Here is a 13,757-nt window from a genome sequence, read left to right on the forward strand (position 1 = left end):
CATATTATGTTCATAAATTGCTTCCAATGTGGAAAAATTGTTTTTAGCAAAATGTAATTGAAAACAGATACTTCAATTTCAGTATTTACTAAGCTTCCGTGTATAAAAATAAATCTAAAAGAGGAATCAATAACATCTTTACAAGGAAACATTTCCATTAAAAAAAAACTGTTGCTATTAATGCATTTTTAACAATTTAGGATAACAGTATTTGAAAATTACAAACTTTTATGTTGGTAAATATGTGATCCTTAAAAATGTGCAAACAATAATGAAAAATGAATGTATTACAAATTATAGCCCAGGGAAGGATCCTAGGAAGAAATAAATGCCGATTTCTTGAATTTTCTAATCTTATGTATTACTGTGGTTCAAATGAATACCAGGAAATAAAAGAAGCTGAAAACAGCACCTTGGCCTTATTCACAGTTAAAGAGCTTTTGTAATTCTGATTTGTCCTGTCTTCAGAGACAAAAGCACTGTAAAAGCACAGAGAAGAAATTGAAGAATGCTAAGAGTTTAATAAAATGGGTGAAAAGTTTCCATCTAAGTACGAATGGAAATAGGGTTTAATTTAAAAAATTAAAATGAAACGCAAGAAGGAAATAAAGACTTCCCTAAAATATTTAAATTCATTAAAGAGTTGAGCAGAATGACCCTCATTTATCAAATCTAGAACCTGCACAAATAAAAGGTCTCTCTCTGGATCTTAAAAGTTGAAATATTTGTATTAACAAAAAGAATATTTTACAGAACAACCATGACAGGCAGAAAATGTAAAGTAGTTCAGGAAAAGCTTTAAGATATTCATGGATAAACCATGAGTTTTAAAGTGTTGTAGTCACCTTAAATAGCTATGGGAAGGCTCTTTTTGAATAAATGAGAGTCACAACCTTCTGTGGTAATGTAATAGACTATTTAAGAATATGGTCTCTGAAGTTTACCTGCCTGTGTTGTCATCACAACTCCCCACTGACGGTGATGTCTGAACATTACTCTTATATTCTCTAAATCTCATTTTCATCTGTACAATTTGAAAAATGACCAGAACTTATCTCACTGATTGTTGTAAAGTTTTTTGAACATGCTAAGTAGGTAAAAAGAGGCCGGCAATTGTTATACTACTATGATATGCATATTTGGTGACATTTTGCTGAACTCTTAAGGACCAAGAAAAAAAAAATCCCCAAGTACTTCTCAGAGCTATTCTAAAAGACTAGATATTAAGTTTGGAGAAAACTGGCAACATCTACTGTGTCCTTAACCTCTTATGTAATATTCCCTATGGTATAATTTTGAAATTATATAACAATTTTGCAATATAATATATGTCCAAATCTGTCGTCAAATGTGTTTGGTGATTTTCTGTGCTCATAATTTGGTCAAGTATTTATTGAAAGAAGCATTCCTGAATATTTTAACTCTTACGACTCTTTGCAAACATTTACTTATTGCTAAACTAGAGGAAAATCATGTGTCTTGCCCTAGTGATCAAATTCTTTCATTTTGATTTTTGTCTGATATGATGGTTAAAGAAGAAGGTTGCTTTTCCTTAGCTATTGAAATTTTCCGAGGATATTTACTGTAAGTAATGAACTTTAATTACTTTTGCAATTACAGCTTATTTGATTGAATTTTCCACTGACTGCACAAAACATCTGTCCTACTGGGACCATGCATAGACTCTGATCTGGGTACAACATGCTGTTAAAATATAGTAACATCTGCAGTCCATTAATTTCCAAAGCAATAGGCAAGTTGGGCCTTCCAAAAGAGATCGGCCGGTTTTTACTTGGGAATTCCGTTTCTTTGCTTTCTATCTAAGTGGACCGAGACAACTCAGGCTACCTGCCTTGTTTTTAATATCTACTTAGGGTTTTATACAAATAAACAATTAGCATAGCATTTGATTTGATGCTCTACTTTACCCTAATTACATCTACTTTCCTCAGAGATAATAGATAGAACAATGGTGAGAAGACTCTTTATAATCTTGCTGACATCAGGATGCTGTTACTGTTCTGCTAAATGATATGAAGATTTTTTGGGCACAGCACTTTTAGGTGAACTTTCCCTGAAGACTAAGTCCATGGATACTAGAAGGTTAGGGAGGAAGCTCCTAGGAATGCAACATCTTTTGATTCTATCTGAAAGTAAAATGAAAGGCTATCATTGCAATTACCCAAATTTCTTGCTCCTCACAGAAATACATTTCAGGATATATGCTTAGAATATTTCTCTAGTGAAGTCTGAAAGGTCATTTTCTGTGCCTTTATGCTTCAGAGAAAATAAGTAAGGCATAAAGAAATCACAGAGGAGGGAGAATATTGACATAAGAAGGCTCGAAATGCAGCCCCCAGTAATAAAGGTCACTCATTTCTCCCAAATCTATTTTATTATACTCAAACTATATTATTTTACTCAAGTTTGGTTTGTGTTTCTTCATCAGTAATAATGGTCATTCAAATTTTTCAAAGGAGAAAATATTGGGCAGTGCCTGTGGCTCAAAAGGGTAGGGCGCCCGCCCCATATGCCGGAGGTGATAGCTACAAACCCAGCCCCAGCCAAAAAAAGAAAAAAAAGAAAAAAGACAGAAAGAGAAAATATTGCCCATCCAAGTCATCATTAGAAAATTACGGTTGTAGAAATAATTTCTATAAAGATGATTGTATCTATGTTGATCTCACGTTCGTGTTTATCTGTGTTTTTCATGCTTCCTTGCTGTCCCTTGCCTTGTGTCTGGATTCTGGCCAGTGAGTGAAGTTAAAGTAATAAATGCCACTTCTGAGGCTGTGCCTTCAACCTCCTCTCTTCCCTGCCAGGTCAGCTTTGCAGGTAAAGGGCTCCACATGGAGCCTTGGATGGCTCAAGATAAGGGGGCTACTTTGCCCTCATCAGGCAGAGCCACCAGTAAAAAAAAAAATAAACATTTTTAGTCTTAAATTTCTGAGATTTAGGCCTGTTCCAGCACCCATATTAAATAATTCCAGCATTATTACTAAGCATCTCATGCAAGTCATGTGTAATGCTAGTGAGGCATTTGTCATTGTACCTGTGACAGTGAACATTACTTAAATAGGGTTGGCTATGACTCTGTCACTATCTAAACTGTATATTATGTCTATTCCTCAGTTCAGTAAGCTATAGCATTTATAGTCACACATACTTAGATTAATATACTTATACATGAAAATGGCCTATTTAACTACTAAATTGATAGATCAGTGACAAAAATAGTGTCCTTTTTTTGGTATAATGTTTTGTGCAACAAAAGATTATACTACACTATTTTCGTGAGGGAGGAGACGGAGCCTAGGAGAAAGCTCAGAAAGCCCTATTGAAGGATGGCCATGTAAATGGACAGGGGGAAGAACCAGAGAATCACAAAGGGTTAAGGAAGAAGTGAAATGACTTCTCAAAGATATTCCTTGAGACAAAGGCTTTCAGCAGTCCTGAGCAGCCATGAGGTCCAGATGAAACACTGACTGTGTCATCACCAGAGTGGGTCCTGCCAAATACATGCTAGATTATTGGTAGCCCTTTTCCTCCCTCACTATCATGGATGTGGATGAAAATACACCAGTGGAGGACACTGAGCCCTAATCAGATGCACCCTATCTACCATTTTTATGTATCTTAAGTGAGTTTTAAGCATTCTAAAGTGTCTGCAATGTGTTCATTTCCTGTGGTAGTTTTACAGTGTGTTACAGGCAATACATTTCTTTTCCTGTAGATGCTAACTTCATTACCTTGACATTGAATTCAGACTCACCCTTTGCACTAGCTGCCATAGCAACCGGCACATGTATCAGGAATTTTTTTCTATTTCTCCTTCTACTGGAAAGCAGAGTAGTCACACATAGAGGCAAGAACTATACTCCATTAAAAAATTATTTAAAGGTCCCTAACCCTGTTATACCAAGGATCTATGCACACTGTAACCTCTGTAGATTACATACTTCATAAATGTGTAATCACATTTTAGACCACAGAGTTCTAAACTAGCAGAGAATGGCAGTTTTAAAGATATTTTCATGAAAGGATTTCCTTTTCTCCTTTTCAAATATAGTCACAGCAGTGAGAACTGTTTGAGTGTAATTGATTATTATTAGAGTTAAGTCTTGGACAGGTCACTAGACTTAGTGATCCAATGCTATGATGAGTCTGAATAATGCTACATTAAAGTTCTACATAGGTTAGAGGGTCTATTGTTTTTGGCTTTAAGAAGGGGAAGAACACCTCAAATTTATCGTGACAACAATTTGTGTATTAAATGGCAAAGGGACTACTTACAGAAAAATAGAAGATGTATTAATGTTTTTTTTTGTTTTGTACCTAGAATATTAGTAGGATTGGCTTGGTGTGGTAGCTGAAGAGGAAGAGAAAGAAATCCTGGTATGCTCCTCTCCTGTGTCAGGAGACACTCTTTTTGAGGGTCCAACATATAATATGTTCACATATATCCTCATATAGGATAGGGTTATGGGCACACATATATCAGTGCCATAGAGAAAATACACAGCAAGTCTAAGCCTGTGCCTTTGTCAGGAGAGGTACTAAGTAGCAACAGTCATCTAGAATTGTACATTCTATGTGCCCAAACAACAAATCCCATTTGGTTTAACTTACTTGGACTAATTTTTATTTTAACTGTAGTTCCCAGAAATTACATCCAAGTGGGAGAGTGTTCTAAGAAAGAAGAATCATCACGTTTTCCGGCTCGAAGTAGATACATCACAGAAGGGGTGACTGTTTATAACCTTTCTTTACCTTTGCTTTTTCTCTGTTCTTCATGTCCATTCTTACCTTCACCCACAATGGAGATATTTTGCATTTGGTGATCATCTCATTTCTCTCCATATTCTTCTGTCTGAAATCAACTCAGGTCTGTACAACTGTACAATAAGATACCACTGTCATGTATTTCCATTTTTTCTTCTTTTAATTGTTTCTCTAATTAAACATTATTGTGCCTACTCAATAAATTAGGGTTGAAGTCTTAGCTATGTATTTTAATAACACATAGCTATACACAATCCAGATAATGCAAATACTATTTGATAGTAAAATTTTTTTAATAAAATGATTTTTCCCCTCTTTGGGGTAAATCTCTAGTGGTGGGATTACTGGATCAAATGGTAGTTCTACTTTTAGTTTTTTGAGGTTTCTCCATACTATTTATAAAGAGGTTGCACTAGTCTGCAGCCCCACCAGCAGTGTATAAATGTTCCAAGTGCCTGTCAATACATGAATGGATTAATAAAATGTACATCGTGGAAAACTCTGCAGCCATTTAAAAATGATGTAAAAATGAAAGAACTAATGTCTTATGTAACAGCCTGAATGGAATGGAAACCATTCTTCTATGTAAAATATCACAATAATGGAAAAACAAACCCCACATGTACACACTACTAAACTAGAACTAATTGTTCAACACTCATGGGCACATATGGAAGAACTCAGTGGAAACCATGCAGGTGAGAGGGAGGAAGAGGGGATGGGTAAATTCATACCTAATGGTTACAATACATGCTAACTGGATGATGGGCACACTTAAGTTTGACTCAAACTGTACAAAAACAATTCATGTAACCAAACTGTTCCCTGTAGCATTCTGAAGTTTTAAAAAAACTAGATCATTTTAAAGCTTGCATTAGAATTATGTTCAGATACCCAATGTATACTAAGGCATTGCATTGATTAGTAAATATTTCATTGAAGTAAATTTCCATGAAATTGGAAATTTTAACAATATGAATGAAATATAAGGTAGATATAAAATCTAGGGAAAGTATAATGTGAATAAGGAAGATGGCTGACCAGAGACACTAGTTGATATATCATCTCAGAAAGAAGGAAAAGTTTTAGGTGAAACAAATAAACAATCATAGATCACTTGTAGTTCCAAGAGAAAATTGCCAGAATATACAAGAGATTCCTTGGGAAGAAGTTATGGAACCCAGTGAAAGAAACAAGATACCTGCAGCGATAAAGCTGCAACAGGCTTGGGGTCCAGTGAAAAGGATAGGTAGAGTGGTTTGTTTCTCCCTGTTTCACATTTCTGGCAGTCAGCAGGCCCCCAAGCTGCTAGAGAGCCTTTCTACATTCATCAATGCAAAAGCTACTGCTGCCAGTGAACTGGCTTCTTGAGGTCAAAGCACCAGGCTTTCAGACAGCTCCCTTGGGCAAGTCCTATTACCACAGACCTGAAAGACAACAGGATACCATATTGCTTCTCTACCCACTGGGTGCCTTTGTCCTTCTCATGGGGCTTTAGCCCCTCAGTTCTCATTGTGCTGTTCTTACACAAACATTTTCAAACTCTGGCTCAGACTATGAGAGCCATGAGGGGCTGTTGGGTTCCGGGGAATCTGCATGATCCACAGCCTGGATGTCACAGGCAGGCTGCCTTCCAGGGAGAGGGACAGAGATGACAAGAGTACTAGCTTTCCTCTATTCAGACACTTTTCCTCTCCTTCCATTTCCCCATCCATAGCGGCAGAGAGAGACATGTCAGCTGAGGCTCTTAGGACCTACTGCTTCTCCTCTGTTGGGGCTTCCACTGAAAGTGGGGCTCACACTTTTCCTCTTAAAGACCTGCAGAGGACTAGGGAGTGATAAGATTGTGAGCTTCCTACTAGCTGGCTCCCCCCAGTACTGCTTGACCTGCTGCTCCATTAGAACAGGGCATACCCCAAAGGGAAGGACCTCAAACCTGTTTGAGCACCCCATAAAACCAATTCTTCTCCCTGCCACCATAAAGTATTGATCTTTGAGGATCCAGGAACAGGCCTGCAGGACTGATCCCATCCTCCTAAAACTTAATTTTGTTGCTCAGGGGTATGGAGGGGAGATTTGTAAACTAATCTCAGGACATGAGGAAAACTTTGTGGACAAAACTGAAATGAGAGTGCAGTGTGGGTCCCAGCTACAGTGCACTCATGGAGCACCCCTCCTTACACACACACACACACACACACACACACACACACCCGCACACACATACAAAGCCATGCTTTCAGCCCAGGGCAGGATCCTGAACAGGGAGGCTTCCAAGCTTTAGTGCCATGATGGGGAACCTCAGGTACTTTGAGCTCTTGCCTTCTGGCAGAAATGAGAGGCAGGTCATGGAGCAGGGGAGGGGAAGAAGAGTGAAACCCACCCCCAATAGCCAGATTTTGGATCTCAAATGGCCCCCCCTCCACAAACAGATTTTCTGATTGGATGGAGTCACTTCACCCCCTCCCTGCCAGCTCTCCCTAGAAGGCTGGGAGTAGACTTTTTACCAAGAAACAGCTACCTTCCCAGCTTTTGTAGAGTCTGAGGGAAAGATTACCCACTACAGACCTGCCTGGCCTCACTCCCCCACCTGCCTTTGCTGTAGTGGAGCACAAGGATTTACCTGGAAGTTTCAGGGTCCCAACTTACTACCTGGGGCAGTTGAGGGCTGCTTCTTAGGGACTAGAGCCAGTCACAGTTCCCCAAAACAGCATCGCAGCTTGTTCTTTCTTACAAGCACCATCTAAATGACAGGGAGGCCAATCTGTATAGCCCTTTACAGCATTTACTGATTTAGTCATATAGGATATGGCTGATTCTTACCCACAAACACCACCTACTGACCCAAATAAGCTCAATCAAATCTGATCAAGGAGATATTATAACGAATACCACAGAAATACAAAATGTCATCTATGAATACTATGAAAATCTCTACACAATGAATTAAAAAACATATAAGAAATAGACAAATTCCTGGAAAAACATATCCTCATGAGACTCAATCAGGAAGAAATAGAACTGAACAGTTCAATAACAAGCCATGAGATTGAAAGAGTAATAAAAAAAGCTTCCAACAAAAGAAAAGCACCAGGTCAGATGGATTCGCAGCCAAATTTGACCAGCCCTATGAAGAACTGATACTCACACTGCAGCAATTATTCCATAACACCAAGTAGGAGAAAATCCTCCCCAGTTCATTCTGTGAAGCCAGTATCACTTTGATACCAAAGTCAAGAAAGTTCATAGGAATAAAAGAAAACTACAGATCAATATCCCTTATGATTATGATGCAAAAATCCTCTATCTAAAACTAGCAAAACAAATTCAATAGCACACTAAAAAAATAATCCACCATCACCAAGGGGACTTCATCCCAGTGCAAGGATAATTCAACATATATAAATCAATAAATGTTACACACCCCATCAACAGAAGCAAAAACAAATATCATATGATCTTCTCAGTAGATGAAAAGTATTCAACAAACTTCAATATTCTTTTGTGATAAAAACTTTCAACAAACTAGGCACAGGAGGGGTATATCTCAAGATCATAAAAGCCATATATAACAAACCCTCAGCCAATATTATACTAAAAGGGGAAAATTTTAAAGCATTCCCACTAAGAACTGGAATAAGACAAGGGTGCCCAGTGTCACCACTTCTATCCCACATGGTGCTAGAAGTCCTGGCCAGAGCAATCAGGCAAGAGAAAGAAATAAAGGGTACCCAAATTGAGAAAGAAGGTGTCAAACTATAGCTTTTTGCTGGCAATGTGATTTTATATCTAGACAACCACAAAGACTCCACCAAGACACTCGTGGAATTGATAAATTCAGCAATGTATTGGGTTATAAAATTAATGTACACAAATCAGAAGTATTCCATATATCAATAACAATCAAGCAGAGAATCAAATGAAATACTCAATACCATTCATAATAGCTACCAAAAAAAAAAAAGTATGAATATACTTAACCAAGAAGGTGAAGGATCTCTATAAAGAGAACTATGAAACACTGGGGAAAGAAATTGCAGACAACACAAACAAATGGAAAAACATATCATGTTCATGGAACAGTAGAACCAACATTGTTAAAAATGTCCATATTACCAAAAGTGATTTACAGATTCAATGCAATCCTCATCAAAATACCAATGTTAGTCCAGGTACAGTGGCTCACACCTGTAATCCTAACACTCTGGGAGGCTGATGCAGGTGGATTGCCTGAGTTCAGGAGTTCAAAATCGGCCTAAGCAAGAATAAGAGCCTGTCTCTACAAAAAATAGAACAAATTAGCCAGGCATTGTGGCAAGAACCTGTAGTCTCAGCTACTCAGGAGGCTGATACAGGAGGATCATTTGAGCCCAAGAGTTTGAGGTTGCCATGGCACTCTACCCAGGGCACCAGAGTGAGACTCTGTCTTGAGATCAAAAATCAAGCCCCCACCCCCATGTTATATTTCACTGATCTAGGAAAAAAAATATTTCTAAGTGTGACTAGGGCAGGGTATGTATGGAAATGACACTTTAGGAAATGGAAGGAGAAAGATCTAGTGCATTGGCTGATAGGCTTCTGGGGGAAGGGAAAGGGTCAAATGTCAAGGAACTGCACTAGGGTAGCAGTCTTGAAATGCTGAATTAAGAAAGGACGTTTATTATTTTAAGAAGAAAAAGCTGATGGAATTGAATGATTGGTGAAATATAAGACATACATATGATAATTTCAAAATTAGTATTTTATAATGTAAAACACCATCTATAGTTGATATCTTATTTTCTTTTACAAGTACCATTTTTTTTCTGAAAAAAATGAGACCATTTTGGGGGATCTATAAGGTTAAGACCATTTTTGTGAGAACCCCAGGTGGCCTGGGGTTATTGCTATTTTTAAGTGAATTATTGATGTAATTTTTTAAAAAAAATTCATAGTCTCAATTTTAAACATGACAGATAGTGATGGATATAATCAACTTAAACCAAAGCTCTTTGGAGTTCTCTATAATCTTCAAGAGCATAAGGGGATGCTGAGAGCAATAGTGTGAGTACTGCTGATGTTTTATAAGGTGTTAGTATAATCTCACACATCAACGTAGAAAAGTAGAGTTAAGTGCTTTGATCAGTGATGATCAAATCTAAGAAGGGACAATGTAAACTGTGGATGATCAGAGTGATGAAATTGAATGGTGTGAGAAATCCCTCACATTCTAGCATTCACCAATTTTAAGTCTGCCTATTTTTTGTTATAACAATTACATAACATTTAATCAAAGCTCTTCCTTCTTCCCTTCCTCATGTTGCTGCATTCAGGTTTTGGAATGACCACTGAAAATAAGTGTAGTTTGATAATTACAGCTGACACAGGAATTTGTCAAGGCAATATCAAGTGCCATACATTTTGCCTTAGTCATCTAGCAAATATGCATGTAACGAAAAGTCATGTGCACCCCATAAATATTCATAATCATTATATTTCAACAAAACTACTAAGCTGTAAAAAAAAGAAAAGAATAGAAATAATTTTCTATTCTTCCCCAAAGTAGGTAATAATCTGAATTTGGAAATAATTGTTTAAATTGGAATATCAAACATGGATATCTTGCATATCATATCTAGGTCACAGTAGAAATATGGTATTTATGTTTTTTCTCTACATAGGAAGTTTACTGGCAACCAGTTATCTGGAAATGGTCAGTAGGAATATAGAAAAAGAAACTAAATTCTTTCGTCTGGCTCTCCACATAGTTGTTTCAGGGCAGAATGCTTGAGAGACTCATTCATACTGATGACCCAGCAGAATAAAATATGTCTAATTTGTGCTTTGAGGAAAGATACTGGTGGGGGAGTGCATGTGGTGGAGAGGGCATCGGCCAAGTGCAGTTGTCACAAAACTGATACTCCTGGATTCTCCTGGAGAGACCGGCTCTGCTTTACTTTAGATACAGGTTCAAGTGTATACCTGTGCTGTGTCTTTATGTGATTTTGGAAGGACTAAATGATGTCCAGCTTCCCTGGACACTCAAATGGAGAATCAACAAAATAACAGGGTCAAAGTGTCAAAGTTATGAAAAACAAAGACTGAAGACCTGTTTCCGATTAAGGAGTCTAAAGAGACATGAGAAGAGAAGTAAGGGTCACATTTTGTCTGGGTTCGGATCTGATGTGAAAAAAGACATTAATGTGACCATTGGGAAAATGTGAATAAAGTCTACAGATTTAGAAACAGTACTGTATTAATGTTAATTTTCTCCTTTTGAATATTGTGCTGTGGGGAGTCTGAGAGAAAGGAATATGAAAATTATTTATACTATTTTTGTAACCTTTTTATGTCTAGAATCACCCCCAAATTAAAGTTCAATGAAAATTATAGATTAAAAAAATGAAGGCATTTCCTAATAAACCTATATCTTAGAATGAGGAGTGATTCAGAATGCAAACTGTGGTGTCAGAATTCCTGGGTTTAAATTCCAGCTCCAATACCTATTGATGGTAGAACTTTCAAATTAGTAAATCTCTAGGTGCTTTAATTTGCTCTTCTATAAAATGCGGAAAATAATGTTTCCTACCTTATAGGGTGTTGTAAATACTGAATGAATTAGTGTACTTAGAAAAGTGCTAGGTTCCATAACATTTGTGCTGTGGCAGTTTTATGTAGGAGATGTTACAATGAAATTAATATTATTAATCCTATCTCTAGGTGAAGAACTCTATATAAAGCCATCTAATTATCAGGAATGCCAGAGCTTCGATAAATTACTGGTCAAGGAAGAAGCAAAGAGATGCAATGCTGGAATATCTGACATTGCCCTAGGAAAGGACAGGAGTAGACAGGTTAGGAGGTCGGGGAAAACTGTTAGTGAGAGACATTTCTAGGAGATTTGAAACTTCTGGCAAGGCAACCCTCCATTCGCACCTATTAGAAAAACACAGAGTATTTCTGAGAAATTGGGTGGTATATAAGAAATGAATTCCCATTCAATATATAGGCCCAAGAAAATTTGGAGTTTTATTTCTTGAAAACGTTATTTTTTACATATGCATCTGTTATGAACCAGTATAGTACAGCATGCAGAGGGGAGAAGTGGTTAAGATTAGTTTTGGAAACCTCAACATTGCAACACAGCAAGGCCTGCAGGAAATGGGGGAAGGGTTTCAAATCACATAAACCATTAGCTGTGGGATGATATGCCATGAGAAAACAGAACTTGGGTTTATAAAATATAGTTGGTCTGGTGTAGTTACTTCAGCAATACAATCTACCTTGTGGCTTTGCTGTTAAGGCCAGCTGTGGTGCACTGGAGTGATCAAATTTTATATTGCCTAATTTTGTTCATTCTATGAATGTAGTATTTCTCTGAGAAACTTAGCAACTAAGCATTAGGCCAAGGAATTAATATGGTGAACCTTTGAACTTAACGAAGTGTAAGAATTAGATCATTGAAACTAAATAGGTTGCCTGGTCCATTTCTTACTTTTAGACCAGTAATCCTCATCTATTCTTCAAAGATAGCAGACACTAATCATTGCTGCCTCAGCCAAAGTCCAATCAGGAAATAGGAATCACTAAATATTATAAATAGAGGACAGAAATGCAAGAAATCACTCCACCTCTGGGGTGGAGGGACAGAGAGCGTGTATTAGCAGAACCCAGAACTGAACTATCTCTTAGTGACTCAGCCCTATTAAGGTGGGGGACAGGGAGCTTGGATCATGTAAAATACTGTCTAAGGAATAGAAAAAGGTGGGAAAATACTCTATTTCTTCCCTCCTTGTACTCTTAGTCTTCCACCAGAGTCTCTGACAGGCTAAACATTCCAGAAATCCAGTTGCCAAGGGAATCTGAAAACTGTAGTTTGCAGGAACTGGGCAGAGACAGATCTGTAAGCAGACAGGCAATGACCACCACCTGCCTCTGCCCTTGTCTGAAACAACGATGGATGGAAATTGAATCCCTGCTCTGGCCCAGGCAATGTTTCAGGAGAATCTTCTCCATCCAGGTGCTGTTCCTTTAATTTTTCAGAGGATGTCTGTGAAGGGGTTATTTTTATCTCAGCATTGCAGAGGGAGAGACAACATCTTGAACAGATTAGTGTATATGTCTGAGGTTACAGAGCCATAAAGGAACAGAGGTTTTCCTGGCTCTGCATATACTCAAGTTTCCTTTCCTCTTTTATAAATAATAGACAACTTATTTATTATTTGCTCACAATAAATAAACTAATAGTAAATAATTAATTATTTATTTTTTTTGAGACGGAGTCTCACTCTGTAGCCCTGGGTAGAGTGCTGTGACATAATAGCTCACAGCAACCTCAAACTCTTGGGCTCAAGGAATCCTCTTGCCTCAGCCTCTGGAGCAGCTGGGACTACTGGAGTAGCTAGCACTGCTCGTGTGCACCACTCTGCCCAGCTAGTTTTTCTATTTTTAGTAGAGCTGGGGTCTCCCTCTTCCTCAGATTGGTCTTGAACTCCTGAGTTCAAGCAATCCACCAGCCTTGGCCTCCCAGAGTGCTAGGATTCCAGGCATCAGCTACTGCTCCCTACCCATGTAAGTGAAAGAATAAGGACCTGAAAATGTTGGTAAGAACTTGAAAAACAGAAAAAAAAAAATCCCCTATCTCAGTGTAAAGAGATCATGAGGATATAGAGGAGAGATTATTTCAAGAAGACACAAAATTTGTAGTAAAATACATTGATAATTTAATGAGATTCCACTGGATTCCCTGGAATTTGGTTTTCAAAGGGGATCAGTAGAGGGGAAGATGAAGGGAAGGGTTGAGATGCATCTGGGTTAAACTTTGCCACTCTGAGGGGCTTAGTCTTGACAGAGCCCGGTTCATAGGATACGTGAAGCAGCATTTAGGGTAGACTGTTGAAATGTGGGCTACATCAGGATTTTAACAGAATTTACAGACACTAACCACATATGAAGGACTTGAGTTACAGTTGGTTAATTGAGTTTTGGATTTTAGC

Source organism: Otolemur garnettii, unplaced genomic scaffold (genome assembly GCF_000181295.1).
Source record: "Otolemur garnettii isolate 467f Iridium unplaced genomic scaffold, OtoGar3 scaffold00002, whole genome shotgun sequence".
NCBI classification, from domain to species: Eukaryota; Metazoa; Chordata; class Mammalia; order Primates; family Galagidae; genus Otolemur; species Otolemur garnettii.